This window comes from Lathyrus oleraceus, chromosome 5, assembly GCF_024323335.1.
Source record: "Lathyrus oleraceus cultivar Zhongwan6 chromosome 5, CAAS_Psat_ZW6_1.0, whole genome shotgun sequence".
In the NCBI taxonomy this organism is placed as follows: domain Eukaryota; kingdom Viridiplantae; phylum Streptophyta; class Magnoliopsida; order Fabales; family Fabaceae; genus Lathyrus; species Lathyrus oleraceus.
This window is the reverse complement of record NC_066583.1, coordinates 269,387,035-269,398,724: the sequence shown is the minus strand read 5'-3', so window position 1 is coordinate 269,398,724 and position 11,690 is coordinate 269,387,035. Positions and strand designations below refer to the sequence as shown.

Below are 11,690 nucleotides of genomic sequence, written 5' to 3'. Positions count from 1 at the left end.
TGTTTGGCATTGGTTATCAGCCTTTTCAATTATCAGAGCAGGGTGTCCAGAACCAGAAAGGGCTGTGTACTTTCACTAGTGCTGGATTGATGAATCACGGGGATGTCTTTGCAACAGGCAATGAAGACGGTGACAGTGATTGTGATATGGATAATTGGGTGCGCCCGTGTGCTCCAGGGGAGAAGATCAACAACTGGACTGCTGAAGAAATAGTCCAAGTTACTCTTCAGACAGAGTAATTTTCTTTTGTTTTTCATTTTGCATGAAAGCCCTACGCTCTGCCCAAGGCGTTGATCGCGACTTTATGAGTCGAAATTGGGGTACAAACTGCAAGTGCACAGTTCTATCGCGTAGTTTTAAAAGATATCGATCCCACATGGACTTATGAATCAATATACCGTTATCTAAGGTTACTTCGTAAAGTTAAGGCAAGTAGTACTTTGATTGTTTGGGGGAAAAACTAAAACTAAAATAAGATCTAAAATAAATATCTAATAAGAGGATATCGGTATGTAGTTCGTCGTAATTAGGGAATCAAATCTTCGTTGGTTTCTTGGTTTTTAAAATAAATCCTTTCAGTTGACACTATTGTTTAAAAGTCTTATCTCAAACTCTCGCTCTGTTGAATAAACTATGATTTTATATTAACGTAGCTGTCACTTATAGTTAAGTCAAAAACCACTTTTTGAAAACAATAGAATCGGTAGAAACTCTTTTTAAGAAAACACTAATCGTTTAAACATCCTTATCTCAAACTCTCGCTCTATTGACTTAGGTTATATAATGAAATTCAAATGCTTAACTCTCGTCCTCACATTCAATCTTTAAAAATACTTTTTGAAAAAGGTTAGAATTTAATTAACTCTAAAAATTGCTCTCGCCCTGATCTAGAATTAATGTCCAATTTACACTGTCCAGTCAAAAACTCAAACTCTCATTCTATTGCTTTTAACTTCTTTATGTCTTTTACTTTCGTACAAAAACCTTGTTATTAAACCTGTAAATTGAGACCGTAAAAAGAGTGATTTTAATTTTAAACTTAATTAAACCAATTTGGTTTTGATTCCTTCATTCCGCTTACTTTACATACCGATACCTAAATAAATTAGCCAGACATGCTAAACAAACTTAAATAATTATCATGCATAAACAGATTCATCTCAGGCAAATAATATAAATAAACAGTAAAGCAGGGCATATATAAATTAAAACAATAATTAAAGAACCTGAGAAATTAAATAGCAGTCTTGAACACTCCACCACAGGCCGGTTGGATTTGTTCTTGAATTCTTCAATCAAACAGAAAAATAAAAGCGAAGGAATAAAAAACTAGATTCTAACGTAAGGTTAGATCCGGTGAAAGGTACACAATAGTTTCCGGTGTAGAAACTATTGTGCGAAAAAGAATTAATTAAGTGTTGGGAAAAGAAAATAGAAATTGCAAAGGAAATAATTTAAAATTGTAAAAATAATGCTGTAAAATACTTATGCTGCTGGAAGAGAAAAAATGCAAAAAAAGCGAAAACGGCGAAGGAATCTGGAAAAAGCGTGGAACCGAGAGCTTTCCCAATTAGCTACTATTTATACTGCTACTTTTTGTAACTGCCTTCAAGGGTTTTCCGTGTACACGGTCTTCACGTTCCAAGGATCAAGCGTGGAAGTAGCTTCAACGTGGTCTGTTGCGTTCCTGGTGCCAAAAATATAGGGGAATGGTGTGACGTCCGTCACACCATGTGTGACGCTCGTCACACAAGTGTGCAAAGCGTGACGCTCATCACAGCCTTTGTGACGCTCGTCACAGGCACATCGCCTGTGCTTTTTGGGCTGGGCTTTGGCCTTTGACATTTGCTTATTTTTATTCCTTTTTGCACCTCCTTTTCTTCCTTTTTTTACTTGTGCTTCAAATAAACCACCTGAGATAAATAGAAAGAAAATACCGCGTAATATCTAATAAAATGAAATAAATTGAAGTAAATAATAATATAATTTAATTAAATTGAGTCCTAGAATGTGATACTATTTCATGTTATCAAACTCCCCCATACTTAGATCTTTGCTTGTCCTCAAGCCAAATACAGTATAGAACTTGTTTTAAAAATTTTAGCCAGATGAAATTTCAAAACACACATCAATTCGTACTAGGTTGCATGTAAACCTTGTTTAGAAGTAACTTGAGTTTAATCAACAACCACCGTCACAATCTCAGATAACCCCACCTTATGCAAACCAGTTCGAGTAATGCCATCATAGCTATCCTAGTTCCTTTACTCTTATTTCACCCGTTTTCATTCTAGCGAAATCACATTAAGCCCTTTATCTTTTCGCGCACATAGTGGAGTAACCGGTTAGTGATTCTGATCCCCTTTTAGCTAGAAGTTCTGGTACATAAGTCGGATAACTTCGTTATTCAGTCCATTGCAAATTGCGGGGGATCGGACCGTAGTCCGCCCTACCAAGTTCAGTACCAGATACCTGTTGAACCAACTCATAATGGATCTTTCATATTATGCTTTTGTATGATCTGCAACCTTTAGATTAAATGATCTGGTAAGGATCACCTAACTTAATTAGTGCATTTCCTGATATATATATATATATTTTTTATGTTATTTTGGGAATCATTCACTTATATTCATCGGCTCTCCACGTAGTTTGCTATTAAGATGGTGCTGACTTCTCGTATAAACTACTCGAGGTTACTATAAAACTAAAAGTTCAAGGGATTGGTATAATAGGTACTTATCCTGATCTAACATGTTGAGGTTCTTAGAGCGTTGTTATGGTAATAATTTTGTCTTGATTTCACTCAAGTTTTATAAAATAAGCGACCTTTATACTTATTGGGTGTGTTGAATTTTTGTTATGGCTCAAGAAAATTGAGGGAATAGATAATAGAAAGTTTTCACACTTAGGACTTAACTTAAAATAAATCTATATTATAATTTTTTTTTAAGGGAAATAACAATGAAAAGAAAAATACATACTTGAAAAAGAAAAAGGAGGATAGAAAGAACACGGTTTCCCCCCCATACTTGAATAAAACATTGTCCCCAATGTTTTAAGGAAAAGAAATGAATTACAAAAAGAAAAAGAAATGAAATCAATGCTGCCTTCCGCCTCTTGTTCTCGGGCCTGGTGATCGTTGATGTACTTCTAAGTTGTCAAACCTGCTAAGCAAATCAGTGAACCGCTGGTCGGTTATGGCATTCCTCTCTTCCTGTTGTTGTTGCATTTGGCGCATCATTTGCATCATTTCGAGATTCTGTGCTTGCATACCATCAATAGCATCCATGATGTCGTCGTTGGTTGCAGGCCTTCTTCGTCGACGACGTCGTGAGGATGGGCCAGCTGCATTATCGAAAGAGTTGAGCGGGACTGACTGTTGTGCAGGAATCTGATCACCTTGCTCCATTTCGTCGAACTCGTCGGTAGACGGGTTTGCATGTGAAGGCTCGGTAGCTTCGGGAGCATTCAGATCATAGAGGTGGCAGATGGGATTGGTGACGTCGGTTAAGGCGATGTTGGGTAGAACAACGCTTGGGACTGCCTGGTTATTCACCATAAGGTAATATTTTCCGCCTATTCTGTTCTTTATTAGGCGGCTGGACCGACAGTAGCCTATGTCCATAAATAGGGGAGGTAAAGATTCTAAAGTTTGGAGTTGGTCCCCTAGGTTTAAGCCAAGTGCTATGGTGGTGATTAATCCACCAATTACAAAAGGTTGACGGCCTCTAGCACATAAGGTGCGGATATGATGAAATAGGAAGGAGGCGGCGTTTATCTTAGCATTCGGTTCGAAGACGCATTCGAGGAAGAATAGTTCCTTTGCGTTGACCTTGCTGTTGTTCGGTCTTCCAAAAACGGTGTTTTGTAGGACGCGGATGAAGTACCGGATAGTTGGGTTATGTATATGGGAAACAAGGAGCTCCTCCCAGTTGTTGGCATCTACACCGGATATTTTCCTAAAGAGGTCGAAAGCGGCAACTGTGCTCCAGTTTAGGTTTGGAGGGATTCTGGGGTAGACTTGACCTTCTATGGGGAATTGTAGCATGGTGCTCAATTGGTTTTGGGATAGGGAATACTCGGTGTTGAACATACGGAAGGTTGCGGTACCGGTTAAGAATTCGTCTTCACCGGTGGGAGTGTTGTACGCATATGAACTTAAGAATTCTAAGGTTAGGGATGGGGAGGTGGGTTGATTATGCGTGCAAAGAAAGGTTAGATCGGCAAGGCGGAGCATCCACTCGATACCTTGAAGTAATCCTAATTGTTGTAAACAAGTTGAATCAGGATACCTGGTAGAGGTGACACCTCGTTGTTGGAAGCGCTCGAATTGCTCTCTTTGAAAGTTATCATCTTCGGATCGGAAGATGATGTTTCCAAAATTTTGATTTCCCGCCATACTGATGAATGAGTTGGAAGAAGTAATTAGGAAAGAAAAGAAATATATTTGATTGTAAAGGATAGTTGTGATGTAGGAAGAAAGGTATGGTGGGTATTTATAGGAAAAATTTTGAAGTTGGAAAGGGAGTGGTTGAAAAGTAAATAAATGTGGGTAAATGTGAATAAATGGGGAAGGTAAAAAGGTGTATGGTTGTAACGTTCGTCTCCAACGGCTTTGTAACGTTCACCTGGTCAGCAAGGTGTTACGGTCGTTACAGGGGCATGACGGGCGTCACAAGCACTTTGTGTGACGTCCGTGATAGGTTGTGTGACGCTCGTCACACAGCCTTTTTGGCATGGTTCTGCTAGCGTTCTTCAGAATAATTTTGGTAATTTATTTTTATTATTTATTTTGTTTTGCTTCAGATTATTTTATTCTGCTATTTAATTTTCCTGCATGCTATTCTACTTTGTATAATAGTGCATAAATATATTATATTGTTAATAATTTATGTAGGCAGCAACAGTAGAGAGCATTTTTTTTGGATAGATATTGCATAATTCATAATAAAATAGGATAATTCAATAGCTTCATAAAATAATCATAATGTAACAATGGAGAGAAAGAAAAAAAAACAAAAATGCGAAAGAGAAACAAATACGAACATAATTTGAAATAACATTAAATAATAAAACTAACTTAAAACTAAATAACTAAGAAAAACAACTTCTATCCATCTGCATGATCTCTGGCCGGAGGAGCAAAGGAGTTAACACGGTTTAGCAACTCATGAAACTGATTTGTCATACCGTTCATGTATCCTAGAAATTCGTGTCTCATGCTAGCGAACTCTTCTCTGAGGGCGTCTTGTTCTGACATCAAAGCTTCAATGGCGGTGTTATAATCAGTTCCGGGCATATGATGTCTAAGGTCGGGTATTGCCGATTCTTCGGTCTGAACAGGTTGAGGAGGAGGATCAATATCATAATAGCCAGACGGTGTCTGAGGGTCTGATTCAGCATAAGGAATCGGGTCATCACAAATCTCATAGTCCTGGATGGATTCAGTGGATCTAGTAGGAGAGGGGGTTTCGTTCAGATTGTAGAGCCAGTTATTGCGGTTATGAACACTAGTCCTAGGATCGGGCATGGTGAATAGGCAAAGAACTTGGTTATTAATTATAAGCTCAAACTCGTCAGATCCTAGGTTTGCTATAAACATAGTGTTGAAGAGGAAGGGTATACTCATAGTAGTAATGTCACAAAAAGGGCTTAAGTCAAGCATAGGCTGACGTAATCCGATAGCATTACCAATCATGGTTATCAAACCGCCTATTCGAATTGGTGCTCGTTCATCTTGGATAAGGTGGTCTAAATTTGCCAACATAAAAGTGGCACCGTTTACTGGACGGTTCTGGGAAGCACAAAATATGATGAAGAGTTCATCACGTGAAACTGTGGTACTGTTTGGCTTCTTCCCAAATAAGGTGTGGGTTAGGATCTTATGGAAATAACAAAAGGCCGGGTTATGTATGTTTCCAGAGAGAAACTCATGTTCCTCGGGATCGTCATTTCCAGTCAAGTTACCCCAAAAGTGTTCAAGTTCTCTATATTCAAACAGTTCTTCTTGGCTCACTGTGAAGGTATCAAAGGATGTAGGGAAACCTAAAAGGTTGGTAAATTCTTGAATATTAAATTGGTATTCCATGTTAAACATTCTGAACTGGATAAAACCTCTGCTTATTCCTTTTCCATGGCTGGGTAGATAGATCAGGGAGCTAAGGAATTCTAGAGTCAGTCTCCGGTAAGTGACAAATTGTCTACGGATAGGAGCGGTTTCCCACCCTATCTGACTCAGCAAATACAAGACACTTTGTCTTAGTCCAAGGGCAGTCATTGCCCAGTCATCAGCATACAAACTAGGTAGCATCTCTCTCGTGGCTAGTTCCTCAAACTTTTGTTTCTGAGTTGTTCCTCTGAATTTGATACCCATACGATCAATTTGTCCCATCAGGTTAGTGTTAGCTAGAGAAAAGAAAAACAATAGTTTTAGTCAGGATTTGGCCAAATGCCGAAAGAAGAAGAAAAAAAGTTTTTAATAAATTAAAATAAATTAAGAAAGAATACTAAAAATTAAAAGAATAATTAAGGAAGAAATAGAAAATAATATAAATATTTGTGGGTTGTCTCCCATTAAGCGCTTTGTTTAATGTCGCAAGCTCGACATAAAAACTATCAATTATAATCTATAAGTTCTGGAGGCATTTCGTCTAAGTGTAAGACTTGCGAATCTTCATTGTTTTTTGCATAGTGATAATGTTTTAGACGTTGCCCGTTTACGGTAAATGGTTCCATAGATTTGCCTTTAATTTCTACTGCTCCACTGGGAAAAACATTGGTGATTTGAAAAGGACCTGACCATCTAGATCGTAATTTTCCCGGGAATAACTTTAGCTTGGAGTTAAATAAAAGGACTGTATCGCCTTGTTTGAAGATTTTCCTTGATATGCGCTTGTCATGCCATTGTTTTGTTCTTTCTTTGTAGATTCTGGCATTTTCGTAAGCGTCTCTTCTGAGTTCCTCTAATTCGCTTATATCAAGGATTCTCTTTTCGCCGGCGGCTTTATAGTTTAAATTTAGATTTTTAATAGCCCAATAGGCTTTATGTTCTAATTCTACCGGGAGGTGACAGGATTTTCCATAAATGAGCTTAAATGGGGTTGTTCCTATGGGAGTTTTGTAAGCAGTTCGGTAAGCCCATAAGGCTTCTGGTAATTTCAATGACCAGTCTTTCCTTGAAGTGGCGACTGTTTTCTCTAGTATCTGTTTAATCTCTCTGTTAGACACTTCCACTTGCCCACTGGTTTGAGGGTGGTAAGGTGTCGCTACTCTATGTCTTACGCCATACTTAAGCAATAGTTTTTCGAGTACCTTGGATATGAAATGCGATCCACCATCACTGACTACTATTCTTGGAACACCAAACCTTGGAAATATTATATTCTTAAAGAGTCTAGTTACTACTCGTGTGTCGTTTGTTGGAGAAGCTATAGCTTCAATCCATTTCGATACGTAGTCAACTGCCACGAGTATGTATTTGTTACCGAAAGAGGATGGAAATGGTCCCATGAAGTCTATTCCCCACACGTCGAAAATCTCTAGTTCCAAAATGCCCTTTTGTGGCATCTCGTCACGTCTAGATATGTTTCCTGTGCGTTGACATTTGTCACATTTCTTAATAGCTGCATGTACATCCTTCCATATATTTGGCCAATAAAAATCGGCTTGTAGGATTTTAGAGCAGGTCTTGGATGTACTTGCATGTCCATCATAAGGAGCGGAGTGACAGTGTTGGATTATATTTTCTACCTCTTCTTCGGGTATACACCGACGGAAAATACCATCGGGGCCTCTCTTAAAAAGTAAGGGGTCATCCCAGTAATAGTGTTTTATGTCATAGAAGAATCGTTTCTTCTGCTGGTAGGATAAGGTAGGTGGAACTATTCCGGCAGCTAAATAATTGACGATCTCAGCGTACCACGGTGTAACACATATAGCTAAGGTGGTTTCTACCTGTTTATCAGCTTTATTTTCTTCCAAAGTAGCTATAAGCTTATCGTACGAGAAATCATCGTTGATCGATGTTCTTTCCGGTTCAAGGTTCTCAAGTCTAGAGAGGTGATCTGCTACTACGTTTTCAGTTCCTTTCTTGTCTTTGATTTCCAAATCGAACTCTTGTAGCAACAGGATCCACCTTAGGAGTCTAGGTTTAGCATCCTTTTTTGTTAAAAGGTATTTGATAGCAGCGTGGTCAGTGTAGATGATTATTTTGGCTCCGACTAAGTAAGAACGAAATTTATCTAGCGCAAACACTACTGCTAGAAGTTCTTTCTCGGTTGTGGCATAATTCATTTGTGCTTCATCTAGAGTTCTACTTGCGTAATATATAACGTGAAGCTTTTTATCCTTTCGTTGTCCTAAAACAGCGCCCACAGCGTAATCACTGGCATCACACATTATTTCGAATGGTTCGTTCCAATCTGGTGTCTGCATTATGGGTGCGGAGATCAGTGCTTGTTTAAGCGTTTGAAATGCTTCTAAACATCTATTATCGAATATGAATTCAGCATCTTTCATTAATATCCCGGTTAAAGGTTTAGTTATTTTAGAGAAGTCTTTAATGAATCGTCGGTAAAAACCGGCATGTCCTAAGAAACTTCGTACTTCTCTCACAGTTTTCGGGGGTTGAAGATTTTCGATTACCTCTATTTTGGCTTTGTCTACTTCAATTCCTCTGTTCGAGATGATGTGTCCTAAAACAATTCCTTCTTGTACCATAAAGTGACATTTTTCCCAATTAAGTACTAGGTTTACTTTCACACATCGCTCTAGAACTCTTTCTAGGTTTTCAAGGCATTCTTCAAAGCTTTGTCCGCATACGGAAAAGTCATCCATAAATACTTCCATGATGTTTTCTAGAAAATCGGCGAATATTGCCATCATGCACCTTTGGAAGGTTGCAGGAGCATTACACAAGCCAAACGACATTCGTCTATAAGTGAAGGTACCAAAAGGGCACGTGAACGTTGTCTTTTCTTGGTCATTAGGGTGAATCGGTATTTGAAAGAAACCTGAGTAACCGTCTAGATAGCAGAAATGAGAATGTTTTGCTAGTCGTTCTAACATCTGGTCAATGAATGGTAAAGGGAAATGATCTTTTCGGGTTGCTTTGTTTAGTTTCCTATAGTCAATGCACATTCTCCATCCCGATTCGATTCGTTTGGTTATAGTTTCTCCTTTTTCATTCTCAATGACTGTTATACCTCCTTTCTTTTGTACTACGTGTACAGGACTAACCCATTGGCTATCAGATATAGGATATATGATACCTGCCTCTAATAACTTGGTTATTTCCTTCTTCACTACCTCACTCAGGATCGGGTTTAGTCTCCTCTGGTGTTCCCTAGAAGTTTTACAGTCTTCTTCTAGCATGATGTGATGCATACAGATAGAGGGACTTATTCCTTTAAGATCGGTGATGTTATAACCTAGTGCGGTTGGATATTTTCTTAAGATATGCAGGAGTTTTTCTGTTTCGAGTCTTCCTAGGTCAGCATTAACTATCACTGGTCGTTCAAGTTCTAAGTCTAGGAATTCATATCTCAGATTTTTGGGAAGTGTTTTCAGGTCTAGGGTTGGTTTCTTAAGGCATTGCGTAGGGTCCGGTGTTATTGCTAAACACTGGTTAAGTTTGTCTTCTACAAGATAGTCAGATGATTTGTCTTTTTCTAACTCAGTTTCTTTTATGCATTCAACGATGATATCCATGAAGTAACATGTATCTTCTATTGCAGGTGCTTTCAAAAATTGGGAAAGAATGAACTCAATTTTCTCTTCTCCTACTTCAAAAGTGAGTCGTCCTCGTTTTACGTCTATGATTGCACCGGCAGTTGCTAAGAACGGTCTTCCCAGTATAATGGGTGTAACTTCATCTTCTCTAATGTCCATAATTATAAAATCAGTTGGAATGTAGAATTGACCTATGCGCACTGGAACGTTTTCAAGAATTCCTACAGGATATTTGACGGAACGATCTGCTAGTTGCACAGACATTTTAGTTGGTCTTAATTCTCCCATTTCAAGTCTCTTGCATATGGATAAAGGCATAACACTAATACCGGCTCCTAAATCGCATAAGGCTTTGTCAATGACAAATTTTCCTATGTGACAGGGTATAGAGAAACTACCTGGGTCTTTAAGTTTAGGAGGCATATTCTGGATTATAGCGCTACATTCAGCAGTGAGTGTAACAGTTTCTCTATCTTCAAGTTTCCTTTTATTAGAAAGAATTTCTTTTAAAAACTTGGCATATGAGGGCATTTGCGTAATAGCTTCTGTAAACGGAATTGTGACGTTTAATTGTTTCAGTAGGTCAACAAATTTTTTGAATTGGCCTGCATCTTTGGTTTTAACAAGCCTTTGAGGGTAAGGGATAGGTGGTTTATAAGGTGGTGGAGGTACATAAGGTTCCTTCTTTTCTACGGTTTCCTTATTACTCTCTTCCCTTTCCTTAGGTTCACTTTCCTTCTCAGTTGACTTTTCAGAGTTTTGGTTTTCTATCCTTGGGTCAGACGGTCCTTCCACTTCCGTTCCACTTCTCAGTATAATTGCATGAGCGTGGCTTCTTGGGTTAGGTTGGGGTTGGCCAGGAAATGTACCAGTTGGGGCAGCAGTAGGCGCTTGTTGTTGAGCTACTTGTGATATTTGTGTTTCCAGCATTTTGTTATGAGTAGCCAGGGTATCTACTTTACTTGCTAGTTGTTTAATTTGTTCGCCAGTGTGTACATTCTGGTTTAAGAAATCTTTATTGGTTTGCTGTTGAGAAGCTATAAAGTTTTCCATCATGATTTCCAAGTTGGATTTCCTAGGGGCGTTATTGTTAGGTGTAGATGGGATCGGCTTCTGATATCCCGGAGGTATAGCTGGGGCTTGATTTGGAGATTGTCCAGGCGCGTATAAAGCATTATTACTCTTATATGAAAAATTGGGATGATTCTTCCAATTTGAGTTATAGGTATGCGAGTAGGGGCTTCCTTGAGCATAGTTTACTTGCTCCGCTTGGATTCCTGTTAGGAGTTGACAATCTGCAGGGGTGTGACCTTGGATTCCACAGACTTCGCAATTCTGAGTTATGGCTACCACGGTGGCTGGAGGTGACACATTTAAACTTTCAATTTTCTGGACCAGAGCATCCACTTTTGCATTAACATGATCAAGGTTACTTATCTCGTACATGCCAGCTTTTGTTTGAGGTTTTTCTACCATTGTTCGTTCGCTTCCCCACTGATAGTGGTTTTGAGCCATGCTTTCGATAAGTTGGTAAGCGTCAGCATAAGGTTTGTTCATTAGTGCACCACCTGCGGCGGCATCTATTGTTAACCTCGTGTTGTACAAGAGACCATTATAGAAGGTATGAATTACTAACCAGTCTTCTAAACCATGGTGTGGACAAAGTCTCATCATGTCTTTATATCTTTCCCATGCTTCGAAAAGAGACTCGTTATCTTTCTGTTTAAATCCATTTATCTGGGCTCTTAACATAGCTGTTTTGCTTGGCGGAAAATATCGAGCAAGAAAAACTTTCTTCAACTCGTTCCATGTGGTGACTGAGTTGGAAGGAAGAGATTGAAGCCATCTTCTAGCGCTATCTCTTAACGAGAAAGGAAAAAGACGAAGTCGAATTGCCTCTGAAGTGACACCATTAGCTTTAACAGTATTAGCGTATTGGACAAATACGGATAAATGAA

General features: G+C 38.8%; 1 non-coding gene across 1 annotated transcript; it reads left to right on the top strand.

The window, feature by feature from the left end:
* Positions 1-11,377: 11,377 nt before the first annotated feature.
* On the top strand, positions 11,378-11,484 carry LOC127088803 (small nucleolar RNA R71). The gene has a single exon (XR_007790620.1). It is a non-coding gene; the product is annotated as a small nucleolar RNA R71 (small nucleolar RNA).
* The last annotated feature ends 206 nt before the right edge of the window (positions 11,485-11,690 follow it).